This window comes from Cherax quadricarinatus, unplaced genomic scaffold (assembly GCF_038502225.1).
Source record: "Cherax quadricarinatus isolate ZL_2023a unplaced genomic scaffold, ASM3850222v1 Contig5, whole genome shotgun sequence".
In the NCBI taxonomy this organism is placed as follows: Eukaryota; Metazoa; Arthropoda; class Malacostraca; order Decapoda; family Parastacidae; genus Cherax; species Cherax quadricarinatus.
The window spans coordinates 639174-651388 of NW_027195031.1; the positions used below are offsets into that span (position 1 = coordinate 639174).

Sequence of the window (12215 nt, forward strand, 5' to 3'; positions counted from 1 at the left end):
TGTGTCGCTACTGTATGTGTATAGTTTCCATCTTTATCTCAGTTTATTACCTAAGTTATGTGGATACCATCACTGTCTTCTACGTTAGTTCTTTTTGTTTCATTATTCTGAAGCACATTTCTTTTTTTTTTCCTTAAGCCTCGTCAGTTCTGACACCAGCCTGATGGCTAACTATCTTACATTGTGGGCGCCACGTCGGTGCTGCTTATTCGAAAAATAATAGTTTAGCCTCACTTAACATAATCAGATGAAGTCAATTTCTTGGAGGATACAGCTCCAATTTTTTTTTTACAAAATAACTTTTTTTCCAGTGATGTGATTATAAATGTTAGCATTCTTGAAGAGTGTTTCCAGAACGGAAGCAACCGGTCCAGAACGTCCAATATATTTTGGCAGTCATCGAATGTTTACTATCCTCATATATTTTGCATCAAATTGCAAACATTGACTTGCATGACTCCAGTTCTCTGGGTCCATTATTTACACATACCAGGAAGAGTGTAGGTACCTGGAGGGCTGATTGAGGAGCCCCGCTGAGTACATTCTCCCTCTTAAACTTGACGATATCCTCATTGCCCTCCCTACTGAAGTCTTTCAGCTCAGGCTGACAGAGTTTATATATATATATATATATATATATATATATATATATATATATATATATATATATATATATATATATATATATATATATATTATATATAATATATATAATATATATATATATATTATATAATACATAATATAGATATATATAATATATGCAATATATATAATATATATATATAATATATATAATATATATAATATATATATAATATATATATATATATATATATATATATATATATATATATATATATATATATATATATAAATTTATTTATTCAACACAGCATCCTGTGTAAAGGAATATGACAAGAAACATACCTAGGGTCAGGGTTTTGTTTCCACTATAATTGCTGATATTTTTTATACAGGAAAACTAGATATATGACTCTATTGTCTATTCAGGTATACTTGTACCCATTCTACTGCATAGCATTCTCTGTTACACTGGTCTGACGTGTCAATCTTTGTATTATTCATATCTACAGTCCTGTGTTACATGTCTCCTAGTACACACACACACACACACACACACACACACACACACACACACACACACACACACACACACACACACACACACACAAGCTAAACTCGATGCTGCTGTTGATCCTATTAGAATTTTCCGAAAGAAAAAAAAGACGTGAAATCGCGCAGACACATCTGCTGAAGGTAAACTTTTGTAAACCTAATTATCTCTCTCTTCCTCTCGCTTCCTCTCTCTCTGTCTCTCTCTCTCTCTCTCTGTCTCTCTCTCTCTCTCTCTCTCTCTCTGATCCTGTTAGACACTTTGTACCATCCTCCCTCAAGCAGGTTCTTGTTTTGTGACGTGTTTGATTGAGCTGGTGCACGAGGCGGTGAGGATACTGAAAGAGTAGTGTGTAGGTCATCAGAGCTTAGGACGATGATGGTAGACGTCAGGGCAATGATGATGCACGTTGTAGATAATGAGAGCAACCCAGAAAATACGAGTTAGCCAAAATAAATTTTATGGAACTCCAAATTTAGAGGGGTCTAACAAGGTAAATGTGATGGGTAGAACCTGCTAAAAAAAAACATGATCACGTGTGAGTAAATCATGATATACTGATAAGAATGTACCACATTTGATGGAAGAAGACTCAAGCCTCTACAACATCACCGTCTGTAGCAACGCTCGTAGACTGCTAACTGGAATAAAAAAAATGGTTATAATCATAATTTTTAAAGATGTGGACTGAGCCAGTGGAAGACCTCAGTCAGATGACCAAAAAGCTCCAGTGGCTGGTCATCATATGACAGAGCCGTGTCAGGAAACGCTTATTCTATTTCCTGACGAATCTTACCTAACCTAGACTGCTGCTCGCCAGCGAGTATTAGTGCAGCTTCCTTTTCTTCTTCATTTTTCTCCGTTGTCGCTCCCCAGACATTTGTTCAACGGGTCAGCATGTTACAAGTTCTGTTCTTGACATGTGCAGCATCATCATCAACACCATTACTCTGCCATGGCTCCAAAAGTCTACGACATTCTTATGTGTATGTAGTAAACACCAGCGTCTACAGCAGCGCACTTAAGTGATTGCTTGTTGTCGCTGCCTCTCGTCCGCCATAGGGTTAACAACAGGTAAATTTTCCCCTGACGAAAAAGCCAATAAAAAAGATGAAAAATACGCTAGTACAGTTCGTCAATCTTGAACGTGCCACAAATGGCTGGGGGATACGACAAATTTATTAGGGAAGGGTGTCAAACTCAGCAGTGGAACACACTAAATTTGATAATAGAGCGCACTGCGGAACCTGCAAAAACATTCATTAAAGGAACCATGATAATGAACAAAACAAAAATATACAATAAAGAAACTCTCTAATTATTTCCTATTAAAAAAAGTTTAAAAATACCATAACATAAATGATGCATCATACAAGAAAACGCCTCAAACGTTTAAAGTGACGCATCAAACATTATTAACACACATCAAATGTGTAAGAAATATATTAAGACAACGTCAGAATGACTCACTTCAATTTCCGGGATGTACAAAGCAGTTGAAGAAAGCGAAACATTTCAAGAACGCAACAAGCAGGCCAGAACGCAACAAACAGGCCAGAACGCAACAAGCAGGCCAGAACGCAACAAACAAATTAGAACGCAACAAGCATGACGCTGGTACCCAGCAGAAGCGTACACTACCAATCTGGACGATCGTAAATATGTCCAGACCAAAATGAGTCACGATCTCTGGGGGATGACGAGCAATTATTGACTTTTTCTGAGGTGAGTGTGTAAGTGGGGAGGCGTCGGTCATCACGGCCCTGGCCAACACTGGAGGCGCCGAGCTGTGGCCACTCTTGCTTTGTCTATAGTGATGGTGGCCCTGGCTAACACTGGAGGTGCCGAGCTGTGGCCACTCTTGCTTTGTTTACACTGATGATGGCCCTGGCTTTGATGCACTGAGAGCGCTGTACCATGGTAATTCTAAAGTGTTCATTATCACCAACTCTGGTCTTGCGAGGATGTGAACAACAATCATCAGTAATCAATATTTGGTTCGGTCGCTGCGCGATCCAAGAAGAATATCCCCATATTCCTTAAGTCGAGCGCCCTCTACATCAAGACATAAAAAAATGAACAGTGCAGAGTTCGGCATAGGTTACTAATGCAGTTAAATTTCAGCAATGAGGATTTCAAAGCCCTCAGAGTGGAGTTTCTTGATCCACGTGAGGAACTCTTGATTCAAAGAATTGGATCTGTCTTCCCTTTTGTAGGATCGAAACTGATTTCTTGCCATTCCCCCAGGTATTGTATGACACCAACGAGTTTAGCGCTTCCTTCCCCTAAATGTAATAATAATAACGAAAATCTGAAGGCAATGAGAGGAGGTAGCCAGCTGCACCACCACAGTTGCACCGCCACAGCTGCATCACCACAGTTGCACCACCACAGTTGCACCACCACAGCTGTACCACCACAGCTGCATCACAACTACACCACCACAGCTGCATCACCACAGTTCCACCACCATAGCTGCACCACCACAGTTGCACCACCACAGTTGCACCACCACAGTTGCATCACTGCATCACCACAGCTGCATCACCACAGTTCCACCACCACAGTTGCACCACCACAGCTGCACCATAGCTGCACCGCCAGAGTTGCACCACCACAGCTGCACCGCCAGTTGCACCACCACAGTTGCACCACCACAGTTGCACCACCATAGCTGCACCACCACAGTTGCACCACCATAGCTGCACCACCACAGCTGCACCGCCAGAGTTGCACCACCACAGCTGCCCCACCACAGTTGCACCGCCAGAGTTGCACCGCCAGAGTTGCACCGCCAGAGTTGCACCACCACAGCTGCACCGCCACAGTTGCACCGCCACAGTTGCACCGCCAGAGTTGCACCACCATAGCTGCACCACCACAGCTGCACCACCACAGCTGCACCACCACAGTTGCACCACCACAGCTGCACCACCACAGCTGCACCACCACAGTTGCACCACCACAGTTGCGCCACCACAGCTACACCACCACAGCTGCATCACCACAGTTCCACCACCACAGTTGCACCACCACAGCTGCACCACCACAGTTGCATCACAGCTACACCACAGCTGCATCACCACAGTTCCACCACCACAGCTGTACCACCACAGCTACACCACCACAGCTACACCACCACAGCTGCACCACCACAGCTGCACCACCACAGCTACACCACCACAGCTGCACCGCCACAGTTGCACCACCACAGCTGCACCGCCACAGTTGCACCACCACAGCTGCACCACCATAGCTGCACCACCACAGCTGCACCACCACAGCTGCACCACCACAGCCATCTCAGACCTTCCACTAAGGCAAACTTGCTTCGAAAATTTAAAGACAAAAAAAGACATTGACTAGTTATTCCACACATTAATATAAAAACAATCAACATTTTAAGTTTGTATTTAAAAGTTTGAAGTCGAGAGGATACGCCATTCATAAATTATCTCATGAGAATCAGTATTCCAATTTTTATTTTTTAATAAAACTGAGAAGTGCGCAACCCACACAGACCCAGATTAATTAGAACGTTTTACCACGGAAGATAAACCAGCACTGAAGGATCCAGCTTTGATGCCCAGAAAACACACTTCGGATATTACACTAATATACAATTTGCTTAATAAAATTGGCATATTAAAACTCATATTGTGGAAACGTTTCTCTCTTCAGGAACTTTGTAACGTCTTGACAAAGCTCTTGGAGAGCGAAACGTTGCCACAATATTAAAACTTACTGTTAAACTTACATTTAAGATCAGTGCTGTATGACTCTGGTGGGTTTATCGCTTAGTTCTGATTATAAAATTACCTGTAAGAGAGAAAGATCAGATATAAAAGCTTGAGAGAGCAGACAATGTACCAGCAATAACAAAACATCTTACAATTCCAAGTATGTTATTCACCGCCGTTACTAACTCTGTTATACTCGTCACAATCTCTGGTTTCTGATCATGCATATTACACCTTTACCATAACCTATCCTACAGCGTTGTACGACCATTTTGGGCTTAGAGCTTAGTTATAATAAAAATAAATCACTAATGACAATCCCAACATTCTGATAAGCAGGATACATAAGTATTGAAAGTTTAAAGGCAACCAGAAGTGATTTTCTCAAGTTACTGGCAGAAACCGGAAGGAACTTTTTTTCCCCTAGTTACGGTACACCAACGATGAAATTTTAAGCCGATCGAATGAGGCGATTTCCTTGAAAGAAGGAAAAATCAGGCAACAAGATACCCCTTCAGGAACTGGTTTAGCCCTTTTTGATTATAATAATAGGTAGGTAGTAGGTTGGTAGACAGCAACCACCCAGGGAGGTACTACCGTCCTGCCAAGTGAGTGTAAAACGGAAGCCTGTAATTGTTTTACATGATGGTAGGATTGCTGGTGTTCTTTTTTCTGTCTCATAAACATGCAAGATTTCAGGTACGTCTTGCTACTTCTACTTACACTTAGGTCACACTACATATGCATGTACAAGCATATGCATACACATCCCTAAGGGGTTTCTTCTATTTTCTTACTAGGTCTTGTTTATTTCCTCTTATCCCCATGGGGAAGTGGAACAGAGTTCTTCCTCCGTAAGTCATGCGTGTCGTAAGAGGCAACTAAAATGCTGGGAGCGAGGGGCTAGTAACCCCTTCTCCTGTATACATTACTGAAGTTAAAAAGATAAACTTTTGTTTTCTTTTTGGGCCACCCTGCCTCGGTGGGATGCGGCCATTTACTTACAGTGAACTGGCACAAAATAATACAAAAGCCATCTTGTGTCTTTCTCATAGAGCAGACCGGCGCCACAACACTGTGACAAGAAACTACAACAAATGAAAGTCATAATAATAATTCCTTAAGGGCTGGCTATACCATCTCGGCTTCTTCATTACTCTCAATTTTTTTTATGTCAAAGTTTCCAACTCCGAGAATGTTCCAGTTATTAAAATCATTAATTTGAATTCGTGGAGCAACTTCACTGTGTGTGTGTGTGTGTGTGTGTGTGTGTGTGTGTGTGTGTGTGCGCGTGTGCGTGCGCGCGCGAGCGTTTACTGTACTTAGTTAATATTGAGTGTTTACATTAGATAATGTGAATGTCATTATCGGCTGATGATGATCTCTTAACTCGTAAAGCCTTGACAGGAACTTGAGACAGCACAAAAATCGCATACATAAGTAATGACCATAAAGATAATACCCCAAAATGATTGATTTCAGGTTGGCGCCCAAATAAGCATTGCCTCTCTTCCCTTTCCTCCGCTCGCCCCCTTCCCCCCCCCCCTACATTATAATCCCTCATGGGAACTCAACTATAATTACAAGTAGAACCGGACAATCTCATGGAAGCTACAGCAACTACCACCTCATGGAAACCTCAACTTCGTATCTTAAGATGTATCGCTATCACAACCTCTCTTTCGCAAGTCTTCCAAATTCTTAGAAAACTATTGTAGCTCCCAACGTAATACGCATTAAAAAATCCATGAAAAACTGGCTTTTCGACTATTTATGAGACGATAAAGAAAGTGCACTAACATGGCCTCTTTACTGGGAACTGAACGTTAGTGAACGTCTCAGTTATCTAGATGTCTCGTACATGAATCCTAGAATAAACCAGAGTAGCCTCTCACGTAGTAGTAGTAGTATACATGGAGGGTGTTCCGGGGGTCAATGCCCCCACGGCCAGGTCCACTGGTTTATCAAATGCATGAAAAACCAAGACTGGTGGTTTATTCCTGGTGAGATTCTAAGGTTATCTTTTCCAGAGTGAGGCCCACAACAGCCGATTACCTAAAAGTAATCAGCTGTTGTGGGCCGATTACCTTTGAGGTAATCGTTAAATCTACTGCCTTCGTTCATGCTAGGTGAACAAGGGCAGCAGGTGTAAAGGGACTTACACCGAAGTACCTAGTCACTGCTAGGTGAAGTGGGGCAGCTGGTGTAAGGGAACTTACCCATTCGCCATTTTACTCCCCTGAACCACCACCCACACCCTGCTCACACCATCCTTTCCTCCCTGCCTTTCCTGAACCATCACCCACACCCTGCTCACACCATCCTTTCCTCCCTGCCTTCCCTGAACCACCACCCACACCCTGCTCACACCATCCATTCCTCCCTGCCTTCCCAGCACACATACAAACTTAAAATTACAAAAGGAATTTGGTAGCGATCTTAAAGGTTTAATGTGTGTAATCTTAACCAATCACAGACTTCCTCCCAGCCACCACGAGGAGAAGTAATGTCTTGAGATGTTGATACCAAGACTGTCTGCCGGGTCACATGTCAGCTGCGGGGGTCATAACGGAGCAATGGGGTTCATAAAGGAGCAACGGGGTCATAACGGAGAAATGGGGATAATAACGAAGCAACGGGGTCTTAATGGAGCAACGGGGGTCATAACGGAGCGACGGAGGGTCATAACGGAGTACCAGGGGTCATAGCGGAGCATCTGGGATCATGACGGAGCAACAGGGATCATAATGGAGCGGCGGGGGTGACATCCCAGCAGCGACGTTCAAGGCAAAGTCTGGGGTCACAACAGTCAATGGATGTCACAGGCAGTAATTAATGTCTTAATAAATTGATGTGTATCACTAACGAACCGATGTCACACTAATTATTTCATGTCACTTGCACTAATTGATGTCACTTCCTCTTACTGATTAATGTACATTGATGTCGTTTACAATAATTTATTGATATCATTCAAAATAATTATTGTCATTCTCACTAATGAATTAATTTAACACAAATTAATTACGTACTTTCTCTTGTTAAGGAATTACATCAATAATGCGCAACATTTCCACGTTAAGTAACACAATTAACAATATCTGTAAGTAACTGGCTGCTCATTTTGTTTGTATTCTTGTACATATTTATATTACATATTATGCAGAATGCTACACTACATATTACACTATTAAACACCACGTCAGTATAGTACTGCGTATTTTGTGCCACAGTTCGTAAGTTCGAATACCCTCCGGCCTGAGATAAATATTTGTAAATATTTAGGTTCGTTTTGCGAAATCTAAACAATATACGTACATATATATATATATATATATATATATATATATATATATATATATATATATATATATATATATATATATATATATATATATATATTATAATCACGAACAAGAGATACAGGATGGAAAATAACCACAGGGGGGAGTTGAATGTTAGTTGTAGGCCTTTCGTGTTGCAATCAACAGATCTTCAGGAGCTTGCAGTATTGCAGAAAAGAGTATGAAGTCCAGGTAGATTAGTTCAGTGGAACAGCTGTGTTGATTGCAACACGAAAGGCCTAGATGTATCATTCGACTTCCCCTGTGGTTGTTTTGCATATTTATATATATTTCTAGGTAGTGGGTTGGTAGACAGCAACTACCCAGAGAGGTACTACCGTCCTGTGGTGGTAGGTTGGTAGACAGCAACCACCCAGAGAGGTACTACCGTCCTGTGGTAGTAGGTTGGTAGACAGCAACCACCCAGAGAGGTACTACCGTCCTGTGGTAGTAGGCTGGTAGACAGCAACTACCCAGGGAGGTACTACCGTCCTGTGGTAGTAGGCTGGTTGACAGCAACCACCCAGAGAGGTACTACCGTCCTGTGGTAGTAGGCTGGTAGACAGCAACCACCCAGGGAGGTACTACCGTCCTGTGGTAGTAGGTTTGTAGACAGCAACCACCCAGGGATGTACTACCGTCCTGTGGTAGTAGGCTGGTAGACGGCAACCACCGAGGGAGGTACTACCGTCCTGTGGTAGTAGGCTGGTAGACAGCAACCACCCAGGGAGGTACTACCGTCCTGTGGTAGTAGGCTGGTAGACAGCAACCACCCAGGGAGGTACTACCGTCCTGTGGTAGTAGGCTGGTAGACAGCAACCACCCAGGGAGGTATTAACGTCCTGTGGTACTAGGCTGGTACACAGCAACCACCCAGGGAGGTACTGCCGTCCTGTGGTAGTAGGCTGGTAGACAGCAACCACCCAGGGAGGTACTACCGTCCTGTGGTAGTAGGCTGGTAGACAGCAACCATGCAGGGAGGTACTACCGTCCTGTGGTAGTAGGCTGGTAGACAGCAACCACCCAGGGAGGTACTACCGTCCTGTGGTAGTAGGCTGGTAGACAGCAACCATGCAGGGAGGTACTACCGTCCTGTGGTAGTAGGCTGATAGACAGCAACCACCCAGGGAAGTAGTACCGTCCTGTGGTAGTAGGCTGGTAGACAGCAACCACCCAGGGAGGTACTACCGTCCTGTGGTAGTAGGCTGGTAGACAGCAACCACCCAGGGAGGTATTAACGTCCTGTGGTAGTAGGCTGATAGACAGCAACCACCCAGGGAGGTATTAACGTCCTGTGGTAGTAGGCTGGTAGACAGCAACCACCCAGGGAGGTACTACCGTCCTGTGGTAGTAGGCTGATAGACAGCAACCACCCAGGGAGGTATTAACGTCCTGTGGTAGTAGGCTGGTAGACAGCAACCACCCAGGGAGGTACTACCGTCCTGTGGTAGTAGGCTGATAGACAGCAACCACCCAGGGAGGTATTAACGTCCTGTGGTAGTAGGCTGGTAGACAGCAACCACCCAGGGAGGTACTACCGTCCTGTGGTAGTAGGCTGGTAGACAGCAACCATCCAGGGAGGTATTAACGTCCTGTGGTAGTAGGCTGATAGACAGCAACCACCCAGGGAGGTACTACCGTCCTGTGGTAGTAGGCTGGTAGACAGCAACCACCCAGGGAGGTACTACCGTCCTGTGGTAGTAGGCTGGTAGACAGCAACCACCCAGGGAGGTACTACCGTCCTGTGGTAGTAGGCTGGTAGACAGCAACCACCCAGGGAGGTACTACCGTCCTGTGGTAGTAGGCTGGTAGACAGCAACCACCCAGGGAGGTACTACCGTCCTGTGGTAGTAGGCTGGTAGACAGCAACCACCCAGGGAGGTACTACCGTCCTGTGGTAGTAGGCTGATAGACAGCAACCACCCAGGGAGGTACTACCGTCCTGTGGTAGTAGGCTGGTAGACAGCAACCACCCAGGGAGGTACTACCGTCCTGTGGTAGTAGGCTGATAGACAGCAACCACCCAGGGAGGTACTACCGTCCTGTGGTAGTAGGCTGGTAGACAGCAACCACCCAAGGAGGTACTACCGTCCTTTGGTAGTAGGCTGGTAGACAGCAACCATCCAGGGAGGGACGTTCTACCGTCCTGTGGTAGTAGGTTGGTTGACAACAACCACCCACGGAGGTACTACCGTCCTGTGGTAGTAGGCTGGTAGACAGCAACCACCCAGGGAGGTACTACCGTCCTGTGGTAGTAGGCTGAAAGACAGCAACCACCCAGGGAGGTACTACCCGTCCTGTGGTAGTAGGCTGATAGACAGCAACCACCCAGGGAGGTACTACCGTCCTGTGGTAGTAGGCTGGTAGACAGCTACCACCCAGGGAGGTACTACCGTCCTGTGGTAGTAGGCTGGTAGACAGCAACCACCCAGGGAGGTACTACCGTCCTGTGGTAGTAGGCTGGTAGACAGCAACCACCCAGGGAGGTACTACCGTCCTGTGGTAGTAGGCTGATAGACAGCAACCACCCAGGGAGGTACTACCGTCCTGTGGTAGTAGGCTGGTAGACAGCTACCACCCAGGGAGGTACTACCGTCCTGTGGTAGTAGGCTGGTAGACAGCTACCACCCAGGGAGGTACTACCGTCCTGTGGTAGTAGGCTGGTAGACAGCAACCACCCAGGGAGGTACTACCGTCCTGTGGTAGTAGGCTGGTAGACAGCAACCATCCAGGGAGGTATTAAAGTCCTGTGGTAGTAGGCTGGTAGACAGCAACCACCCAGGGAAGTAGTACCGTCCTGTGGTAGTAGGCTGATAGACAGCAACCACCCAGGGAAGTAGTACCGTCCTGTGGTAGTAGGCTGATAGACAGCAACCACCCAGGGAAGTAGTACCGTCCTGTGGTAGTAGGCTGATAGACAGCAACCACCCAGGGAAGTAGTACCGTCCTGTGGTAGTAGGCTGGTAGACAGCAACCACCCAGGGAGGTATTAACGTCCTGTGGTAGTAGGCTGGTAGACAGCAACCACCCAGGGAGGTACTACCGTCCTGTGGTAGTAAGTTGGTAGACGGCAACCATCCAGGGAGGTACTACCGTCCTGTGGTAGTAGGCTGGTAGACAGCAACCACCCAGGGAGGTATTAACGTCCTGTGGTAGTAGGCTGGTAGACAGCAACCACCCAGGGAGGTACTACCGTCCTGTGGTAGTAGGCTGGTAGACAGCAACCATCCAGGGAGGTATTAACGTCCTGTGGTAGTAGGCTGGTAGACAGCAACCACCCAGGGAGGTACTACCGTCCTGTGGTAGTAAGTTGGTAGACGGCAACCATCCAGGGAGGTACTACCGTCCTGTGGTAGTAGGCTGGTAGACAGCAACCACCCAGGGAGGTATTAACGTCCTGTGGTAGTAGGCTGGTACACAGCAACCACCCAGGGAGGTACTACCGTCCTGTGGTAGTAGGCTGGTAGACAGCAACCACCCAGGGAGGTACTACCGTCCTGTGGTAGTAGGCTGGTAGACAGCAACCACCCAGGGAGGTACTACCGTCCTGTGGTAGTAGGCTGGTAGACAACAACCACCCAGGGAGGTACTACCGTCCTGTGGTAGTAGGCTGGTAGACAACCACCCAGGGAGGTACTACCGTCCTGTGGTAGTAGGCTGGTAGACAACAACCACCCAGGGAGGTACTACCGTCCTGTGGTAGTAGGCTGGTAGACAGCAACCACCCAGGGAGGTACTACCGTCCTGTGGTAGTAGGCTGGTAGACAGCAACCACCCAGGGAGGTACTACCGTCCTGTGGTAGTAGGCTGGTAGACAGCAACCACCCAGGGAGGTACTACCGTCCTGTGGTATTAAGTTGGTAGACGGCAACCATCCAGGGAGGTACTACCGTCCTGTGGTAGTAGGCTGGTAGACAGCAACCACCCAGGGAGGTATTAACGTCCTGTGGTAGTAGGCTGGTAGACAGCAACCACCCAGGGAGGTACTACCGT

General features: G+C 46.0%; 1 protein-coding gene and 1 long non-coding RNA gene across 4 annotated transcripts in view; both read left to right on the forward strand.

Moving 5' to 3' along the window:
• Positions 1-12215, forward strand: part of LOC128693506 (thrombospondin type-1 domain-containing protein 4) — a 624956-nt gene that overhangs the window by 364260 nt on the left and 248481 nt on the right. The gene's annotated exons all lie outside the window — the stretch shown is intronic.
• The window catches only part of LOC128693507 (uncharacterized), a 91208-nt gene that overhangs the window by 77128 nt on the left and 1865 nt on the right, over positions 1-12215 (forward strand). The window lies entirely within an intron of this gene.